The 22,636-nt window shown below is 37.8% G+C and overlaps 1 protein-coding gene across 4 annotated transcripts in view; it reads left to right on the top strand.

The window, feature by feature from the left end:
• The window catches only part of COBLL1 (cordon-bleu WH2 repeat protein like 1), a 77,954-nt gene that overhangs the window by 432 nt on the left and 54,886 nt on the right, over nt 1–22,636 (top strand). The window contains exon 1 of one of the 4 annotated variants that reach the window (XM_088058938.1): nt 21,952–21,970. The exons of the other annotated variants lie outside the window; for them this stretch is intronic. The gene's annotated coding sequence lies outside the window, so the exon portion shown is untranslated. Of the gene's footprint in view, nt 1–21,951; nt 21,971–22,636 lie in introns of those variants that run through there. 4 annotated transcript variants of the gene reach the window in all.

Below are 22,636 nucleotides of genomic sequence, written 5' to 3'. Positions count from 1 at the left end.
CCGGGCCGTGCGCGGGGCTGGGTGAGGTGAGGCGAGAGCGAGGGGGCAGCTCGGGTCGGGGAGGCCGGTGCCGTGAGCGTCCGGCTGTGAGGTGCGGCGCTTGGCAGGCGGCCAGCGGCGAGAGGCGGCTCCCCAGCGGCGGGGGCGAGCGTGCTCCTGTGCCCCTTCCCGGGCTCCTGCGGCGGGGGGAGGCGGAAGACCCGGGCGGCACCGCGGGCAGATGGAGCGGCCGTTAAACGGCTGCGGGAGCGGCGCCTCCACCGCACCTCGGCCGCTTCCCCTGGCAGGGGCTGCGGGACCAGCCTGTCCGGCCGCCGCCCTCCCTGGCCGTGCCCGAGCGAGCAGCGGCTGCAGCGCTGGCCCCGAGCCGCGGGCAGTTCCCGCAGGGACGAGCCGCAGCCCGCCCGCCGGCGTTGCCGTCCCGGTGCCTCTGCCGGACTGCAGCGCTGCCGGCGCGGGACCTGCCGGGTGCACGGCGCTGCCGGGATCGGCGCCTCCGGCAAATCCCTGCAGGTCGGCACTTGCCGGTCGGAGCATCCTTAGGTGAGCGGAGTCAACTTCCAGCACTCTGGGTGAGAGTGGCGGCGGTTTGGGAGGGCTGCGCCCTCCTCGGTGCTCTGGGAATTGCCGATGCTGAGGAAAAGAAAATAAACAAGCAGCATCTGTTTGGAGTAGTAAAAGGGCTGGCTTGTTTCTTTTTACGTATTGGGCCCCTCTGTTTTTATTTTGCTTATGGCAGAAATTCTAATATTAAGGAATATATTTTTTAAATACTAAGTAAAACTACTCCATTTATAGATCAGGAGGAGGAGGACTTTCCTTAACTAGTTAGGTACGTTTGAAGAAAATTAGTTTACTCCGTGACTTCACTAGGAACTAGAACGAATCAAAATACTGGTAAGACTGCTGAAGCTATCTGTAAATAGAATAGACAGAACACATGATGTATTTTTTAACATGAACATTTTTGTGAAGCTTCCATACTATTTGCAAAAATGGATTACTTGGATTGCTGACCAAGTGGCTACAGGATAAACAGGTGCAGATGACGGGAATTTACTGTAGTATTTGCAGCAGTAAAAAATCGGTTTGAAGTCATGACTGTAGTGAGTGTGGAAGACTCATAAAGGGAGGGGTATTTATTCACTTAAGGCCTTGCACCATTCCGCATTTATATGTAGCCGTTGAGAAACCATACTGTTAATCAATGTAGAAGGTATAATTACTGCATTTTCAAGACTCTGTGTACTTAAGCAGAGTTGGAAGGACTGAGTGTGGGATAATAGTGTTTTTTTCCAGGTTAGGGAGTGGCAAAAACAGTATATCTTGAAAGTCTTCAGTTTTGTTTGTGAGCAGGAACATCAAAACAGGCAAAAAGACGCAATTAAACCCTTGGCTATTCTGACAGTTTCTCTAGGCCTGTTGCCTGCCATAAAGCTATTTGGTACAGTGAATTTTGGCTGCTGCTTGACGTCTGAGTTCCCTTTATGTGACTTCAAGCATCTGCCAGCATCCACTTCTCAGTTTTGAGAAACATGTAGCTAACAGTAGTGCCCATTGCATTAGCCCTGCAGGGAGATTTTCAGGCCTTTTATCAGTTGTTCACATAAAATTTAGTACTTAGAAAATCAAGTTGCCATACCTTTCTTGCTACAAAAGTTCTTTATTGACAGTCTTAACTATTTCTGTAAGATGGTCTCATTTGCTCATGATATGCTGGATTTGAGGAAAAAAATGTGAATTTTTTTTCTGTCCACCAGAAAAGAAGACAACTCCCAGTTTTACTGAAAATAGTCGGCAGATACATTTTTGAATAGTATGCAGTTACCGTTCCCTCCCTGAGATGATAGGAAAATTTGTGCAATCTGGGAAGAATTTCAGTTGAAATAGTGTTTTTTCTTTAAATGTACTACTAAATGATGTAATATACTGCATTACATCTCTTTTTAACTTGTCTAGCCAGGTTGTTGTTAATCTGCACCTAAAAACTGTTGTTTCTTAAATCGATTTGTTCTTAAATCACTGTTCGAAGTTCTGTGGAATAATTGCTGGTAACTCTTACCAGCTGGGAAAGCTTGTTTACACTAACTGCTAAGAAGGTAGTGTTTTGTAAATTTTCAAGCACTGATGTTAGTTAAAGCTTGGAAATCCTATATAACTTGATCACTGGTGGCTCTTTAACACAGAATTTTGTTATCAGATCTATGGGGACAAGTTTTGGGAAAGGATCCTGGCATATCTTTTTTTTTTTTTTTTTTTCTGCATGCAGGATTCTGCTTTTCTTTGAAAAATTGTTTATTGAACGTGGTTATGGATAAAAATCTTTGTAAGAAACATAAGTACTAATGTGAATATAATAACAAAACAATAACATATTAATTATTAATAATTAACATAATAGATAATTATAAAACTATATTACAGAATTATATGATTTTCAATCAACATTATTATTAATATTATATTAACAAATATTAAAAATATTCATTGAGAAACATGCTCATGTTATTCTCTCTGTACATTCAAGGTAAATAAGAAAATAATTTTTAAAAATGGCCTTTTGGTTTATAATACGGTAAATAGAGAGTGTGCCCAGCAACTGGCTGGAATATTGGAATATGGTGAATAGGAGGTGTGTCCAGTAAGTGGCTGGCCATGACACATAGTTTCTTCTTCTGGCAGGAGAAACTTGGCTGGACAGTTAGGCACTTTTATAGCTTGTGTATTTTAGCCTGAGTCTGAGCAGCATTCACAGCACAAGAGCTCCTGCCAGGCCAATTGACAAAGCCTGCTCCTGTTCATCACAGAGCTGATTTTACTTTATGAAATGATAGGAAGATGTGTGATTTGGTATATATAAATAAAAAAAGAAGTGCCTATACTTGGCATCCTAACTTCTGAACACAATTTTCCTGCTGTTGCTGGACAGCAGTCCCATAACCTGGAGTAAATACTTTTTTACATTACAAGTAGATGTCACTAGTTGATAAAGGATTTTACCATGACGAACTGTATTATGGCTTATTAATATTAATATTAATTGTAATATTTCTGAGAATTTTGTGTTCTTTCATTTGTTCCCATAAATCGTATTTAAAGCTATATGCTTACATACAAAATAACAGCTTCTGACCTACTTTACTCAAGTGAACCCCCTTTGTTTTTATCATTTTCATTGTGTGTCTAACAAAAAGGTGCTTAGGAGATGGAGCTGCTCTCCAGGGGCTGAAGATAGAGCTGGTTGTGTGGGGAAAGGGGCAGGGCCAAACAGTTTCAATTAGCTTAGTGCCAGAAACATTTCTTGTGTGTGTCTTCAGGTTCCTGTTCACTGTTGCTTGGTGTAGTGGATGTATTTGAAAATTTTAAGGAGAACAGGAGAAAAGTCTTTCTCACATGATTTCCAGGGCTGCCTCAGGAAGTGAGAGATCTTTTCAGAAAACCCAAGAAATTTACCTTTTCTCTTCCATGTAACTGAGTTTTTATCAAATCATTTCAGTCACATTACGGAGACATCAGCTGTGGCACAGTGTTGGTAAATGTCTGGTGTCAAGCTCGGAATACTGATTTGAACTCTCTTCCTTCTCTTTCAAGTGTTCCTGTGAGTCAGCTCACAACATAGCCACAGGTTTGTTCAAGTGTAAATGAAAGTTCTTCCTGTTGCGGAGTGTGGGAAGGCAGCAAATGTGGCAATAGCTGCAAACCAAGCATTCTATGCCCCAGCCACAGCCCCAGAGTGGGGGTGGGGACTTCAGTATGCGTCTGAATTTGTTCAGTTTGGTGAAATTTACGTAAGGGTGAAGCTAATTTTTTTCCCTTGCAATGAATTAACTGTTTCCACTGCGCTGTATATTGTATACACGTGTTTATCATTAAATGCAAGACCTTTTGTACTCGTGCTGCTAAGTGGTAGCACTGTCTAGGATCAGAGGTTAGGCCATTGTGGGTCTAACAAGTAGTCCTATCTTAGATGTGCTTCTGTTTCTTAGACCAAGGACTTCAAGATGATACTTAGCATGTTCTTCTCACCCCATGACCCTGATGAAGAACAAGTAAATGAGCAATGACAAAATGGAAAGAATTTTGAGAATTTGGGACTGTAGAGCTTGCTGGATGTTTGAAGCAGGGAATTAGCTCCTTTGTGGGTGGGTGCCCATCAGGAGCCACTTGAATACTAATCATTCCAGGGGCCAGTTTGCCAGCTGAGTTCCAAATACCTCAATTCTTGAGGTGATTATGTTGTTATTTTTAATGTATCTGCCTAAAGCAAAGCAACCTCAAATAGTGGAATGCCATTGCAGCCATGAACTGAATGTTGCATTTAAAATCTGTTTACTCAAACTTTGTCAAGTCTGAAGTCATAGCTGGGTGCCTAAGGAAGAGTTACTGGTAATGTTCCCTGTTGGAGTGTGTTGCTGTGGGAATGAGATCAAGAAAACATTAGGGGGTGGAATGTGGATACTAGGGTGAAAAAATGTGTAGGAGGGTAATACACAAATAGAGATCAGAGTTATTTCCAGGCTTTGTCCAAGAGTGTTGATATCCTGTGAAAAAGAAAAGTGAGAGCTAGATAGTGAGGTATCAAAAGCATTTGAGGGGAAAAAAATGCTTGAGACTGGAAGGTGGGCTTTGGTGTTACCTTAGGGTAGGTTCTTTTCTTTCTGCAGTTACTGGAATTTTTTTTTAATGTACTTTAAATGGGACCACAGTGTTTACATAAACCTGAAGATCACTATTTGTTCTGAGTAGGCCCATCTGTGTTGGGTGGAAGAAGAGTCCATTGTAGGGGACCAAAATCTTAGATTCCAGAGGAAACTGAAGGTCTTTACAGGACTTCTGTCATCTGACAGACAAAATAATTGAGTAGGAATATTTTAAAGTCACAAACAAATTGTTTCTCCTTTAATCTGGCAACACCTGAATATGTCTCTCTTCATAAAGTGCAGTACCATTTCTGACTGTCTTGACTGTTGCTTGGAAAAAAATTTCTGAGCATGCTGGTTTTTCAAGCCTGACTGCTGTTCTGAGCTGCCACTGTTGTAGTTTTGTGTGTGCTGGGGAACAGCAGATGCCAGATTATCCAGCCAGCCATTGGAGCTGTAACAAGGTTAGCAGGCTCAAATAAATATTTATTCTTTTATTCTAGAAATTAACAAGTCAGTATAATGAGTTTCTGTGTTAACATAGTTGATACAAGGAATGCCAGGTGTTCTCTTTTATGGCTGCTTGCAAGTTAAACCAGATCTGATTGTGCGCTTTCTTTTCTTCTCACCTGGCTCTCACTTGCTTCCCCAGCAGCTGTCCTGCTACTCTGACTTAAGTTCTCATAGCTGTCTGCAGTTGGAGAAAGTGTTCTTCACTGTGAGTATCACTGTGTACGGCTCTAAAAGAGCTGACATCAGGGCATTAGAGGATGACAAGAAGCCTAGATGTTTGCTCCTAGATTCCTGTAGAAGAGAGTTCTGTGGCTGTGCCCAGCATTGGCGCAATGAAGAGGAAACTCTGACTGTGCAGCTTGCAACAATGGAGGGCTCAAGGGGGAAAACCACCCTGCTGTTCTGAGCTGTAGCAACCAATTAAAAACTTGATGCTTCACCTGAATTGTCTCCTAAGATAAGGTCTCACAATTAATAATGCAGCTCTTTATGAAGTAAATTTAAATACTTACCTACTGGAGTTCTAGTAGATGTGTTCTGACTTAAAATCTTCATGTGATAGACTGATATTATTACATTTTTTAATGGCTTAAGAAATGGGATTTTTTTATGCAGAGATGGAATACCATGGAAATGCTTACAGAATTCAGAGTTCCTGGATTTGTTTTTATTTGCTAGGAGGTTATCTGGTTTCGAAGAAGCATGTGCATTTGTTTGGTTGTTGTAAATGACCAGTGCCACAGGTGGTTAAAGGATGAGTCCCTAATCTATCTGTGAAATATCTCGTGTGGGAACTTGTATGAATGTTAACTCTGCTGCATGTCTATGGTTATCAGGATTACTATTTTCAGTTAAAGAAAATAGAGCATGTGAATATTTTTAGCTGGGCTTAAGCTTTCTTCTATGAGAAAGCATTGGTTTTCTTGCAAGCTTTAGCTCTACAGAGGTTCTTGTTAAAGAAATAGTACAGCTTGGAAGCTGTCTTAGCTGTGTTTTAAAAATACTTTCTGCATGTTTATTTGATTTTAATTTCTCTTCTGGAAATAGAGCTACTTGCTTTGGAATCTTAATAACGGACAAATAAACTTCTCTTTCCCAAATAATGCAAACTGTTGCTCTGTGTTAAACAAGAAATGTTGTGAGCTTGAATTTTCCTCCAACAGAAAGAGACAGAAAACCTCCAACAAGGAAAATACCTTCCTATCTCAAAAGAACAACATTAGAAATATATGCCCTTTTCTTTAAAATCAAATCAATTTTCAATCTAATATTCCTGAGTTATTGATGTATTGATTTAATAATGCATTTTTTATTTTCATGGGCCTTGGTTTTCTGTTGACAATTAGTTTTCTCTTCTGGTATTTCACCTTACTTTGATGTCAGAACTTCAGATTGGTTTTCTTCCAAAGACTGAAGCTTTTCCATATGTGTGGCTTGACAGGTAACTTTTAAACCTTGTGCAGTGGGAAGACCATAAACATTTCCATCTCTGCCCTTAATACAGATTTACAATTGACAGAGTTGTCTGGAGGAACTGCTTCTTCTATTATTTTTTTTTTCTTCACAAAATGAATCACATTTTTTTGTTTCATTCAGCTTGACTGTTTATTTTGTTTGGGTTTTTAGTCCTTCCTTGTTCCCTCCTTCCTCCCCTCCCTGTCTGATGTGCTGGGATCTTTGCTGAATTAAATGAGTTAAATAAGAATGTTCAAAGTAAAAAGGGCATTGGGGAAGAATATGGTGTGCCAAGTTTGATTTGTGTTTTTTTTCTCATTCACTAGTTTGCCATTTTTTTAAGTATCATTGTATTGCTCTTGACTTTTGTAAAACCTGTCTCAGTCCTTCTGTACTGTCAAACTAGACTGGCAAAACAACTGGGCCTAATATTGTAGGTATAGGATAACCTACTGAGATGGCTATTGTTTAACTGTTCTTGTGACAGCAATGCTGAAAGCTCTTTTTATTTGGGAGGAGTAATGCTTTGTCTCTGATCTAGTAAAAAAAAGAGAAGCCAAAATATTATTAGTAACGAAGTTGAAAAAACAAATGTTTACAACTTGTTGCGTTGGATATAACCCTTTGAAGCAAAGATGAAATACTTCTTTACTAGTAGCTATGAACTTCAACATTCTCTCCTTCTCATTAAAAAATAAAGTTCAGATTTCAAAATGTAACCATTCTGACTTTGAGAGTATTGAAATTATTTGCATTGATGGATGAGTTTTTTACTTCTTTAGTTAGTAAGACAAACAAGGTGTGTGTTAGTTGATGACAGTAGTGTAGTCAATGGAATTTCTAGAGGGGGAATTTCTGATAATTTTTAGGCATGTGTATAAAATCAGAAATTCAAAGCCACAGCAGAAATTTGAGCTTTGATTTTTAAAATCTTAATTTTTTTAAAAAAAATTTAAAATTCTAATATTTAATTCCTCATAAATCAGATGTCATTATATGTTGAAAGTTGTTCCCAGGTTCCCAGCCTTCACTATTGAGGAGTTATTGCTTTTTCCATTTACCCTCTGAAGTCTCCAGGCATAAACTTTTCTGTATCCTCTGCTGGTCTCTGATTCATGGTCTCCTACTTCCCCTTGCCTGCAATTTTGATCTTCTCCTTCCACCCACATTACAACTCAGCCTCACTAATTCCATCCTTGGCACCCTCCCTGACCTATATTTACCTCATTCACTTTTTAAAGTACTCACTACTTGGAGTAAGTTCCTTTTTGCTCAATCTTAAATAAGTTTGTAAGTCTACAACTACTAATAAAGAAAGATGTACCTCATTTTTGCCTGAAGGGGTAAGAACCCAGGAAGTTGAGTGGATCTTTTAGCATTCTGGCTTTGTGCATTCTTTTAAATCTTTGAATTTAGAAAAAGCCTGGCCTTTCAGCTTGGTCTTTCTATGTATATGTATAATTTTTTTTTTCTTTTTTTCCTCCCTTTATCCCATTCTGCCTGTATCTAATTCCTCTTCCCTGACTTCCCTCTGAAACTATAAATCCTTCTTTTTTATAAATACGGTTTTGTGTTTAAAAATTGTGTATTCTGTTTTACCTAGGTCAACACATTTTATTCCCTGGTAGTTATATGGGCATTGAGAATACTTTTAACTATACTTTTGAAGGGGAGAAGGGTTTCCCAGGCCCTTTTATGTGGCATTTTAAAGTGGGGTTTTGCAGTTGCTGATCTTTATGTATATTTGAGCGATGCCTTGGTCATTGCAGAACTTGAAGGTCCTAAGGCAGTCAGTGATAGCTACAGACATGAAATAGGAGTGTTTGTTTTTTTTCTTTATTCAAGCAAGTCAGAGTTTACCTATGACGTTTTTGGGCCAGTATCAGTCAATTTTATGTGAATTTCATTCACGCATTACATGCTGGCCTTTATCAGAATTAGATACATATATATAATTTGACGTCTGTATGATAGATTAGCAGGAATTTGTAGAAATGACCTGAGGTAACTGGGTCAGATGTCTTTTTACTCCTTCAGCTTGTTCATGCTTCTCGTTTCCTGATGGCTCTTTGGAGTAGGGAGAGGGCTCTGGTTTTCTGCCAAGTGATATGTGCAGGGATCGTAGGATTTTGGAATCTAGATAATTTTTGAGATTTGTTCTGATGGTTCTTTTGCAGTGCAGGGCACAAAATCCCCCCTGCCCCTCCAAGGTATTGTTGTGATATTCTCAGTGCACCAGGCAATGCTTGTTCACTTTCGTAGAAAAGCAAGGTGAAAATGTAGAAGGTAGGGAAAGCCAAAACATTTTATAAGCACTTCTTCAGAGCTGGTTTTCAGTAGTGAGGGGTATAAGAGAGAATCTGAAGAGGCTTATTTTGGAAAAGTAATAAGAATCTGACATCACTGTCTGAACTGTTGGAATCTCTGTCTGATTTCTAAGCATCTTTCTTTGACTGTTCTTATATTTCCACTGCCCAAACATTCTTAGAAACTTTCCAGTCTTCCTCCCAAAATACACTGCTGTAATGGATCTTTATCCATAAATGTTAAGTTAATAAAGGAGGAGGGAAATGCAATGAATTGTAAATGTTGGATGAAACCTTAAAAGAACACAAGGATTTATTTTAGAAAAGAAAAATGAGGACATGGTACTGTGATAGTTTTAGAAATATTTAAACAAATCAATTGGTTCTTGTTTTTGTTTTGTTTTTCTTCTGATGGTCTTCTTCAAGGTACTGCTTATAGACTCCTGTTGTTATGTTTCCTTCCTGCTTTTACTTGCCCCAAAATTTTCCTTGATTTTCTAGTTATAATACGTAAAGCCTGCCATCTAACAGGTTTACAGGAAGTTTATTTTTTTCTTGAAGACTACTTGCCAGTACTTAATCCAGAATAAAATCTTACGTTAAAATTGAGGCTGCTTGGAAATAATGACATAAATGCTGAGATCTCATCCTATACTATACTACTCCTGTAGATGGAGTCTTTGAAATGACTTGCTACCCTGACTGAGTGGTCTTGTGGAAAGATCTCTGTAGTGCTGGTCACCACTCTTCCCCTCTGCATAAGAGGCAGCTGTCCTGCATTCTGTCTCCACTAGAGAAGAACAGCTGGATATTCCTTCACATTTCCTGAATGAAATCTGTGTATCTCTGACAGGCTGACACTGCCTCTTCCTGCTCATAGTGGAGATGGACAGTAGGAAATGACGTGTCCACTGAATTGTTTATTTTGTAAAGATGTTTGTCAGGGCCACTTGGAAGAGCTTTAACAACTTAATGTAGAAACGCCCTTGCAAAATTCTACCCTAGTTCATCGAGAAGTGTTTATTTAATTTGCCGACAACATACTCTCAGTAAGGAAAAATGGTTAAGTATTCAAAGAGTCCTTCTGTTACCAGAAAACAAAAGCTCCAAGTTTAGAAGTACTTTATAATGTTTTAACTTTAATTTAGAAATAATTTTAAAATCCTAATGAGACCTGGAAAACTCTATCTACACTTTTTGGCCTTTCCCACATCCTATCACATCATATTTCACATCTCAGTCATACACTGACTGTTTCCTTTAGTCAGTTTGTGGTATCATGTGAATAAATGCTCAACATGGTTGAACGATCTCCCGTGTGTCTGTAAAAGACCATGTGATCCTTTATCAAAGACAATAAGGCATAGCTAAACATGGCATAGCATTGGTTGGAATTCTAAACAGTCATTTAACTCAACTTAAAAAACTTTTGGCTTCTGATAATGAGATCCATCAGAAAATGTGAGTCATGTTCTCAGACTGACGTAGCTGTACCACTATTGTGTGCCATTGTGATTACCAGTGACTTTGATTAACAAATATTTTCACTTAAATATTTAAGTGACAGCAAGAAAGAAATTACTTGGTCTGTGAAAAGGCTGATTCATTCAAAGATCCAACACTGGATGTGGAGATTAGTTTTTCCTCTTCCCCCCATTTTTTTTTTGTTTCTTTGTTTGGAATTTGATAGTCACTGAATTACATGACAGAGGTTGCACACCTCTCTCCCTCACTTCTGGACTCTAGGCAGAAGGACATTTGTGTATCTTGTCAGCTGAGTAGGTTTGCTGCTGCTGTTGAGCTGATGGATTCAGTTTGTTGCAGCTTCATGTCCTCTTCTTCAGTCAGAAGAAGCCAGTGATAAGTTGCTGATAATCAAATGATGGAAGTCTGGGATAGTTCCTTTTTCTGTTTTTAATGTTGGGCAGGGCTTTTGTTTCTTTTTCTGTGTTCACCTTAGGATATTGTAGTTTGTGATATTTTTGAAGTGTCAGCTTTGAATTTCTGTATCCAAAGGGCCTTTCTGCTTTAAGCTTAACAGCATTATGCTAGTGACTTTGTTCATGTAATAAAAATTTCTAAAATTCTGATCATTGTCATTTTATGTGTGTCAGAAGAACAGTGGGATGGCCATTAGCCACAATTTCAGTCTCTTCTCTGATAGGAAGCCAGAGTTCTTTCCATGGATTTCCTCTGTTGGGAGGCATTCAAAACCCAACCCATACTTACTGGGAGAGGGAAAATGTGGTACTTGAGGGAGGTCGGTGGGCTTTAGGTTACTGACACTTAATTTTACTCAGCAAGGTGAGGGTGAACTTTGAAAAAGTTCACAGAGTTGCGGCTGAGTTTTAGTGCTCCCTTGTTTATGTCTTGTTCTGCCTTCTATGATCTGTATAGATAGCTGCTCATTAACTTTTTATCCAAATTGACTGTTCTGGTTTTCCACTTGTTGGCTTCAGTTTTATGGCAAGAATTGAAGCACTGATCTGCTGCAGTTAAATGCGGGGAAATCATGACAAATTTTAGTTCATTTTCCTAAAATCTCCATCTAGAGCTTGTCCCTGACCTATCTCTACAACTAAGGTCAGGAGTAGACACTCTGGTCAAGGTGATGTTCTGATCTGCATCCTTGTCACTTTGTCTTCTGCTGTACAGCATTGGCAATAATTTTGCCTGTTCTTTGCCCCTACCACAGGCTGTTTTCTGGCCAGACAAATCCAAGGTTTTATATTGCTCTTGAATCAGGGCCATTAACTCTAAATAAGAAGTTTGCTCTATACTGGTGTTAGTAATTGCCTTTTTGTTTCTACTGAGATTGTGCTGACATGCAGCTTACCACTTGCTTGAAGATAAATGGGTAAAAAATGTGGATGTCTTACAGCTAGCAAAAGTTTCCTTATTTTATAAGTTTTTAGTGATTTAATGTATTCAATAAGCAACAATTTCTTCTAAAACTTTTGAAAAAATGAAGTGGTAAAGAGTTAAGCATTCTTGGTCTTTCTATTTCTAAAGTGTGACAACATGTGAATGGCATGTTCATGAGTTACTGCATGGAGTATGAGCATGTAAATCATTCAAAGTGCTATTTGGCTGGTTACTTTCATGGGTAAGAATGTGAAAACTACTGCATTTCTGACAGGATTCCAACTGTTGTGATAACACAGGATACAGAATTATTAAATAATCTATGTTAAGTCTGATCAAATGTTTTAGGCATATATTCTTTTAGGCATTTTTAGGCTGTTACATTCAGGGAAAACTTCTAAATCCTGGGAGAACTTAAAGAGATGGTTTCAGATATCAGGAATTTGTGTGTTTTACAGGCTTTAGGAGGTCTGGCAGCTTAGATATTTTTGTCCTTTCCTTTCAAATCCATGAAGTAAGAAAACCCTTTTTGGCTGAATTTTCTTGGGTGTTTTTTTACAGGACTTCCTGGGTGGAAGAAATGTGTTACTGTATTTAGTTAACATTTATGAACTTAAGTCACATTGTGTCAAAGTTTACAGTAAACATGTATGTGCTCTGTAGGTCAGGTAGGTACTGTGTAAGGATCTTCGTAAGGAAAGAACCAGGAAGATAAAATGCTGCTAAGTTGAAGGGTGCCGTTTCTTATAATGACAAAGCACTCAGTTATGGGGATTCTGATAAATAAAGCCTGTAGACAAAGTGCCCAGCTGTACTTTAAGATGAAAACAGGATGTTGGTTGTGTTGCTGCAGGACTGCTGTATAAATCAAAGGATATGCTGTTATTGCTGTTTAAGGAAGCTGTACTCCCTTAGAGTGGTTCTGTATATAAAAGAATGGTAATTGCTGTGCTTATCAAGGACTGGCAGTTCTCCTTTTCCAATTGTGACCTGGTGAATCCACCTCAAGCTCATGACTTAAATAAGCCTTGCCAGTTATTTTAATCCCCTATTCAATAGGACAAACAGAATGGGGTTATTTTTATCTCTTTATGATTGCTCAGAACAAGTAGAAAACCCCTTTGCTATATATAAGTCAAAGGTGGTTTTACTCAGGAGGATGTGAAATATTTCCCCAGTGCCTGCTAAACCCTGCTGGTTCAAGTTGTGTCCAGTTAGTTGTGGCATCTGGAAATGGCCAGGTGGCTTTCACTCCATGCCACTGTACTTGCTGGTTTTTTGTTTTTTTTTCACTTGTAGCCGCTTTAAATTTTTGTTTGATAGCCTAAGGCAGTTTTGGTTTGTTCTCGTATTCTCCTTTCAAGGATTTCTTTGCCCTGTTTGTACTGTTCTACTGTTTCTTAATGCCAGCTAGAATGATGTTGCCTTTGTTTTTAAAACTAATAGGTTTTATGCTTCTAAGCACTACATCCACATATACTTTCCTCAGAAAGAAGGTATGTCAAAATACTTTTCTGCTTTTGATTTCCACCAGTTTATCTTTCTCTTCAGGGAAATAATAGAATTATTTGGCCTGGAAGCAACCTTTGAAAACCTTTGAAGATCATCTACTCCAACCTCCATGGTAGATCTGTAGTGCACTGTAGTATGGCCTAGATTGGTTTTTAGGAAATATAAATAAGTTTTTCTTAGGCAAAAGTAGCTGAATCTGGAACAACATTAAGTACCTGGATAAAAGTTGAATTTGTATTCCTGTAATATCCATATTTTTGTAGATTTTTTTTTTTTTTTGATAAGTCCTCAAAGCCAGAACGATTTTGGTAGAGTGATTTTAGCATAACAGTTTACACTGATTAGTTATCTACTAATATACTTAATATATACTTAATATATACTTAATATATACTTAATATATACTTAATATATACTTAATATATACTTAATATATACTTAATATATACTTAATATATACTTAATATATACTTAATATATACTTAATATATACTTAATATATACTTAATATATACTTAATATATACTTAATATATACTTACACTGTTGTCATCCTCTTAGCATTTGTACTCAAGCAGAGAGTTAGCCTCCCTGCAGTGAGAATGCTGACCACCGTGCTGCTGATGGAAGCAGAGGAACAGATGGGAAAAGGCAGCAGTGGTGAGTCAGGTATGCAGTACTGTAAGGGAAAGCAGATAAAACTCACTCCTGAAAGAATATTCACACAGCACAAACTTAATATTGTTTTAATATCCATTGTGCTTTGAACATAAATTCATCTTTCAAAGGCGTAGTTTTCATGAAGTTTGGTGCTCATAATGACTATTCCATTATTTACCATCACTTATCTTACATCTCACTGAAGTTCTATGAGGGAAGGATATTGCTGGAACTTTGTAGGCAGCTGTATTTAGGCTCTTGAGATAACTATTGGTATCTCCTTTTCATAATTCCTGATTCCTTATGGTACCCACTTTTCAGTATTTCTTTTATCAAAAATGTTCATAAAATAACTTTATATTTAAAACTAGGATTTGACTGTATTCCAATAACAAGTAGTGGATGTGTTTTTAAGAAATAAGGCCTCTCCAGTCTGCTTCTTTCCGCTTTCTCACGGAGGAGGAAGAAGTCTCAAAATCTTAAATATGTTTAATTTCTTTACTACTTGTAAAGGAATTAATCAGGTGGGGAGTCTTTTTTTGAAACACAGGGAGTTTCTGTGGTACAGATCAAGTTATATTTGGTGTATTTGGGAAGATGTGATATTACATACAGAAATAAAAAGCTTCCTTTAAGGGCAACCTTTTCTGGGGCCAGAAACTAATTTTTGAAAATATATTTGTCAGTTATCAGATGTCCTAGTGTCTCTAGCAGTGGTTTATTGAATAAGGATAATGTTTTAGGGTTGAAAAGTGGTTTTGGAAAATCCACATATCTAAATTAAAGATAAACTTTAAATTCTAGCTGTTCATATAAATGTGTGGTTCTTAAACAGGCCAGAAGCATGGTTATCAGGAGACATGCTGTGGAATTACCCTGGTGTGACCTTGTAACTGATGGATTTGAAAAGCATTAAGCATTATTTGAACTGGTTCAGTACTCAGAAGGTCTTTTAATTGTATTGCCAGTATTCTTTTTCTTAAAACTTGTAATGAAGTGGGATGTATTCTGGAGTGCTTGTCTCAGTTACACACTCTCACTCTGCACTTGTATTGTACCTTAAAATAATTGTGATTTGTTTGTTTGGTTTATTTTAATTTTGAGCAAGTGCTATGACTTTTCATCCACAAAACAAATAGCTGTTGCTTTTGATTAGTAACTTAAACCTTGGCAAGCACGTAAATTCCTCAGCAGGGCACTCGTTTTGAAGAGCTGCTTATGTTCCAGGGGAAAACTTTTGAACAGATTGTTTCAGAACATGTGATTTTTTTTAAACTTTTTTCCTGCTTCTGTACTACATTATCTGCACTGATTTACTCCTTTCCTCCAGGAAACACATTTGCATTAAGGATCCGGTCTTCTGTTTATTTAGTTCTTGCTGCTTATTGCTTCCATGGGGTCCTCTTTGACCTTACAATTAACAGAAAAATAACTGATATTCTGGGAATTAAATCAAGAAGAAATTAAGTACAAGGAGCTGATAAATTCTGATGGATTCTTTCACTGATCAAACTTTTTTGACATGCTAAGATACTCAGGAGTAAAAATGAAGAAAAAGATTTAAAAAACCCAAAGGGAGACTGTTCTTCGTAAAACCTCTGATGCTTCACTTAAGGCTGAAAACTACAAGAGTCAGGGATGTTACCAGTTCCTATTGTTAAATGTTGGCTTTGTCATCAGAAAATGTCAGTATTTTCTGGAAGGTACTGGAATCTGGCCTGAATCAATTCTTGTTGACCTGAGCTGTTTTGACTAACTGACTTTTAGGTAGAATTGTTGCTTTGCACCATAACATTTCGTAGTCTCAGCTGATACACCCTGAGTTCTATTTTAATTTGGTCAGTGGATGTAAGGACTTCTGCTGCACCTAGTGTAATACTGAAATCATAGTAAGTATAAGAGATCATTCAGTGTGCTTTTAAGCTTAATGATATACAGCAAATCCAGGGAAATAACAGTGAGAGTTCTCCTTTGTTAGTTTATTTATATTGTATGATGTTATTATAATTTTGTTGGAAATAAGCAACACTGGTGAGAGATAAAGCTGTTGTATCAAAGAATTAAAAGGCCTGACCACAATGTCGTCTGTTTAATGTCACTTTAAATGTCCAGGCTTCCTAATTTAGTCTGACTTGAACATAACAGTGTCATGTTTGGAGACACAGGATGCCAAGAAGGGAAGCAGATCATTTACATCCCTTAAGCTTCTGTAAGTGGGAGTTTCAGATTTGAATTTGGCAATAAAATATTGAGATTTTTCAAAAAGAGCTAGATGATAAAAGAAGGTGGGGTACCAAGGCCTGCAACTGTATGCCTTGGCAACTAAGCTTGTATGTATGGAATGGAAGGGATGATTGCCTTTTATCTTTTTATTATTAAAAAAAAAATTAAATAATATGAACAGGAGTGGACAACCTGAAAAGGCAGTTTCATCCCTCCAGCGGAGAAGATACATACAGAACCTGGCAGTGTTAAGTTTATGATTGGACTTCATAATCTTAAGGGTCTTCTCCAACCTAAATTATTCTATGCTTCTGTTGTTTCCTTCACCCAGTCACTTAGCTTCATCACTTAACATCATGATAAAGTTATGCAGTCATGTAATTGTAAAAAGATAGAGAGAAATGATACCTTGGTGGCCTAGCTGTAAAATTTTTCTTCCAATTTTCTCAGAAGTTTTTTGCCATTGTTACTATTCTTTGATTTTGACAGTCACCTGATATCCTTATTAGCCACCTTTGATACCAGAAGGCTAATGGTATAGAATATTTTTAAAGGCTATTGGGTCATATTTTCAGTTTGAGAAGATGTGTCACACAGTCTGCAATGTTACTGTGGCAGAGGTATCCCCCGTTCAACCCTGTTTCACATCAGCAAGTATGCAGAAAATGCAATTATGAGAATATAGGTGATGGTGAGCTTGTGAAACCGTGTGACCTTAATGGACAGAAATAGTGTTTGGTGAACATCCATTTTTAGCTAGGTTAGGGTTTTTTTTGTTTAGCAAAGAGATTTAGTGGGCTGCTGGTGAGTATTTAGAAGGTGTGGTCTTGTGACTTGCATTATGATTAGCAGTGGGACCCAGTGAGGTTGTGTAGCCAGTGGCTGATCCTTAGATTGAGAATGTGGTGAGAGGCTGGTGAACCTTTTGAAGAGGCATCCGGAGTTGCTCAGTTTCCTCTGTCTTTACCTACTGTAACTCCTAATTTGACAGGTGAATTCTGGTATCTCTTAGCAGCAAGTCACATCTTGTTTGAGGCTCTTTACCTAAATGAAGTGATAAAGATGTATCCTATTTCTCTGCTCCCTGTCAATATGTCTGAGCCAATACTAGACCAGCTTTGTCCAACAAACTTAATTTGTGGCTGTCCCGGAACTTTCAACACAGAACCACTTATGTATTATGGTTGTGGCAGTAACATGATTACATCAATTTTCCATCCACCTTCACTCCTCTGTCCTCCTGAAATTGTTAAAGAAGTCTTCATGACTTCTGAGGAGAAACTGGGACAAGGACAAGGTTATAAAAGTGTGATAGGGCTTCTGCATCACAGGTTTTGGACTCCTGCTGGGAGGGTTATGATGATAAGAGTCAACTGTCTTAAGTTTTTAATTTGGCAGAATTTGTGCTCATAAGATCATTTCACTGAGCATTACAAAACTGGCTTTGCATGAGTGTTTAGCTTATGCTGGAAAGCATGCCATATAGACAGATATTTTTGTCTCTTCTGGATTTTTATTTTTTATTTTGATCATGTAGTACTTGGTTGTTCATTTAAAAGAAAATATTTGTGTTCTAAAAACAAATGACACACACACAGCTGCGTAGCCAAGTGACCCAGAGAAAATGAGTTCCCATGATCTGTGTGTATGTGCAAGTGATGGGGACCAGAACTTGTTCTCTGTCCAGTAATTCAGTTGTGCCTGGCCTCAAGGGAACATGCAGCCCTGCTCCTCATCCTGTTAACTTTCATGGGAATGTAGGAATGTGCCTTGCAGTGCTGGTTAGGAATAGTTGTGTGCAGGGTTTTGTTTGGCTTATATCTTCTTCTGTCTAAATTCATGTGGGTTGTGCAGAAATTTGGACTAAATATTGATTGAGGAAGAGTGTTAAAATGTGTGATACTGCAGTTTTTAAGAACTGGACATAAATGTTTTGCATTGCAGTGACAAGAGCTATACAGCCATTTATTTTCAGTCCTTTATGTTCTTGAACAAATACTTCTGTTTAAGGATATTTGAAAAATTAAGGGAAATATTTAGTCATCTGCATAAATAAATAACTTTGAAGTTCTCAGATACCCAAGATGTGAAAACATAGATTATATTTGTTTGTTTTTTTGTTCCACTTTGGGTGAGACAGGACTAGGATTGGTAGAGTCCCTTCTTTGGTGTTTGATTTCATGAGTCAAATTTGGCTGTTTGATTTTTATTTTTTTCTCTTGGTGGGATTGTATGTGTGTGTGACCTCTGATCCAGAACTGAAAATTCTGTAATGGCATATCAGAGACCAAGCGGTGTTCCAGTTACTAATGTCCAACTAGGGAAGCTTAATGCATTGGCTAGTTTCTGTTGCCCAGAAACATTATTCCAAAGCTGTGAAAAATATGTACAAATTGACTATGAGCACTAATATGCCTTAAATAAGGAAATTAAAAAGCAGAATTCAAACGAAAGACATGCTGGTTACTTCCATATGTCTTCTTAGACAGAGCTTCCTCAAAGCCCATGCTTTTAAGGATATGGGCTTGATGAACAATGTACCTACTTCACAAATTTGTCAACTTTCACTTAGCTTTCTATTAATAATGGCATAGATGTCAATATATGGGCACAGTGTGGTCTATTGGAAGCGTATTAGATTGCATCCAATGTGTCTATTTTTTGCTTAAATAGTTACTTTATTTAGAATTGATGGAATTCACTTCCACTAGTTGCATTCAGCACATGACCTTGCAGTGTTTTGTGTAAACAGTATCATACTTAATGTTGAACTGATGAACTGGGAAGTTCTTGTATGAAGTGTTGGAAGTACAGTTACTCAGTGTCTACACACCAACAATTCAATAGAAGCCCTTGCTCTCCCATTCCAAGCAGAAGAAATAATAACAAATCTTGATAGTAATAAGAATTTTCCTTTGAGTTTTGTGCCCTAATTACTTTTCTATTAAATACATGATGTTTAAGCAATTTTGACACCTGGCACTGATGTTGTGGTACCAAAATTAATTTGTTTTTTCTAGCTCACTAACTTAAATTTAGTCTTTGTCAGGCAGAAACCCTTTATTAGCATGCAGAATGCATTAGTATGAGTCCACAAAGTAGGCAAATATGTGCTCAAATAAAATTTATGTAGCTTTGGCAATCAATACTACTACATAATCGTCTGCCTTATCTAATGTTAAAGTCACAGCTAAATTGGCATATTTCTTTGCCCATATATTTGTTATGCTATAACATATGCTAAACATTGTTTGTAATAGCAAAATAATCTCCATATACAAACAGTTTTAAAAATATAGGGAACAATCTTCTAGCAGAAAGAATGCTTTATATTTGTTTGTCATTTGGAATAATTGCCAGTCTACTCTTGAACTTCTGTCTGAGGGGAAAAAATGAAAACTTTCTCTTCTTTAGAATCCTTGCCCTCTGGAGAAAGAAAAAATTATAGCAGATGAATTTATGTTCTAATTTATATTTTGGTGTAACTGAACTAAAATATACCTTGCTGTTTATTTTTATTTGTTACTGATCATACTTTCAAACTCAAAATTTAAATTGATCTAGGACTTTAGTGACTAAAATGGTTGTGTGTAGTCCTATAGTGTCTGTTAGTTCAGAATCTACTGAGATATCAAATTTATACCTTGAAGGGACCTTTTGTTTTATGAAGTAGAAAGTAACTTGCAATCCCGGATGAACTCCAGCTCTCCTTTGAAAATTGTTTCTTTCACTAAATGAATAGGAATAGCACTTCTTGCAAATGTTTCTGCTTTAACTCAAATGACAGGGATTTGAAATTTGGGAGAGAAGGAGCCAACAAAGCAGATTTAATAGACTTCTAAGTTTAGCTTTGAAATACTGCTGCACTAAGTCATCTAGTTTGGATGAAATTAACTATTATTATATATATTGAGAAGGAAAGTGTTTTAAAAGCATGTGATATATTGAATATTATTGAATATATTATTGAATATATTGAATGCTGCATTAAGACTTTTTCATATACTTTTTTTAAAGTTAATACTCTCCTTCCTTTCACAAAGAGAGATCTGTTTGAAATTTTGCCATCTCGACATTGATAAAAAGTCATGGTATGAAGACAATTCTTTAGTTTTTGTATGAAAATGCACATGCTTTGGGAAGATTTTTTTTTTCTTGAATTGTTTCAGAATGAACTGACAAACCCAAAATAGGTAACAATTCTTAGCCTGTCTTTACAGTAGCATTCTTGTGTTAATGCCCTTAAATACCATTTTAGGAATTTATAAAATACTTTTACAATTATGAAGTAGATGCCTCTTTTTGACGTGATTTATATTCTAGGGATATTTTTGCTGGAAAACAGAACATTGGAAGAAAAACTACTGAGCCGCTCTCCTGTTTTATACAGATGGGATTAGATATGCTCTGATTTGTCTGGAAAAAAATAAACAGCCAAGTAGTTTCAAAATACAGCCTACTTGCAGTGCCACCCTGTGGCTTTCTTTTTTCATGGCTTCTATTAAAGCAGCAGTTTCCGTTGCCTCATCTCCAGCAGGAAAGTTACTTGTGAACTTAAAAAATGTCTGTGCTGCAGACCTGGTCTAACCAGGATAGTACGGCACATTTTTTTGTCCATCTTTAGCTTTATTTGTCCTTGCTGAAACCTGCTTAGATGAGGAACCAGAAAGAGAATTTCTGAGCAATACCAGTTCATTGACCTATTTCATCAAGTCTCTAAGCAATGCCTGGTTTGGTCACTGAAAAGGAAAGACCAGAGTGGAGCTGGAAAGCAAAATGTGTCACTTCTCAGCAATAACTATGATCATTGGTCTCATCAGTTCCAGCAATGTTACATATGCAAATATTTTATTTCCAGGTAGTCAGTTTTCTAGGCAGATGGTTTAACTTTAAAATTAGGTTGTCTAGATAGACACAACAGTGCTTATGGAGGTAGTTGATTTTACTTTGTATTCAAGACATTTGTTGATTTAAACAGAAAGATGTCAGAGAGACTTCGTTTTTAAAAGCTGCATTATGCTTTGAAGTAGTAGTGCTTTGCCTTTCACCATTTTACAGAGCTGCTGAAATCTTGGTGAGATAAGTACTTGAATATTTAAGACTGGTTTTCATATATAGGAAGTAATATAATGTGGAAAATATTATACACCAAGCAAACACATAAGGAAACAACTTTTCAGCACTGCACCTGCTTGGCATGTCTTGGGGAGGAAAAGCTTTCCTTCCTCACAGCCAGCTTAGGTTTAGTAACATCTCTGCATGAAAGGCAGGGGTTTACCTGTCTGTATTTTCTTACTGTCATTCTGGCAGGGAACAGCAGAACAGCCCTGCTGTGCCCAGGTGGGAGCAGTAACATCCCTCTCAGTGGGGCCTCGGCAGCATTCCCTGGGCTTACGGCCACGGACCAGCACCTCTGCCCCGCACCCCAAAGGCTGGCCTGCCACTCCCTAGGCCCTAGCGTTTGGATACGTATTTGAGTCAGTGTTCTTAGTGTTGTAAGTTTTTATTGTAGTACTTTGAACACGCTTTCAGTATTTTCTTGCTGCAGAGGTATTTATTTTAACGAAAGGCACTTCCCACGCGTGCTGTGCTGTTGGGCCGATGGCGCTGCCTGGGTTTTGCTGCCTGCCCCAGAGCCACTCGCGCTGCGCGGAGGCAGGGCGGGTGACTAAGGGGACAAATCAAGTCTGGGCTAGCAAAGCCTCAGCAAGCATTACTGAGACACCTCTGGGCCTGCAGCGTCTTCACTGAGGGATTTGTATTTTTCAGTAAGAGAAATGAAAAATGTGGGAGCATGGTAAGTATCAAGCTGCATACTTCATGTGGCTAGGCTTTTCTGATAAGCAGGTGCTTTCATTTACATTTGTCTCCTAATTACAAAAGTTTTACTTGGTCTTTTTTTTCGAAAGTGTATGCTTCTTTTTCCAAATTAACATATTTTGTGTGTAAATTTTAAGTAGAGCTGTATGAATGTGGTATCTGAGTTCTTGCAGAATCTTAAAACCATCAGTGGAAATATCTGATGCTACAGTCTGTACTTGTAGTTGTACTGTTTGTTGGAAAGTTTTGTAGTAAAAGTTGGAAGGTCTTAAATAGTGAGAGGCAAAAATGCAGTGTTGTCAGGAGGATTCCATTCTTTGTCAAGCAGGCTTGTGCTTTTTTATTCGTTGTTTTTATGATAAATGCAGTGTGTATCTTAGGAAAATTATGAACAAAAAGCTTGCAAAGAAACAGTTAAAAACTGTACTTTATTTTTGTCACAGTTTTGAGTGCTATAATACTTGCACTCATAATTAACACTCATTTTGTTAAGTCTGGATTTCCACATAGGAACAACCAAAGGTAGAAGTGGATGTGAGGAGCAGGAACAGAGAAGTTTTTAATTATTTGTCTTTATTTAGGAAGCTTGTTTGTTCTTTCTACTGCACATCAAGCTTCTGAGGTAGTGGGGGTGTGCAAACTG

This window comes from Pseudopodoces humilis, chromosome 8 (genome assembly GCF_049639895.1).
Source record: "Pseudopodoces humilis isolate 2021_Gansu_Grassland_sample_001 chromosome 8, ASM4963989v1, whole genome shotgun sequence".
In the NCBI taxonomy this organism is placed as follows: domain Eukaryota; kingdom Metazoa; phylum Chordata; class Aves; order Passeriformes; family Paridae; genus Pseudopodoces; species Pseudopodoces humilis.
Note: the sequence above shows the minus strand (reverse complement) of the source record. Positions and strands in the feature narration are given on the sequence as shown.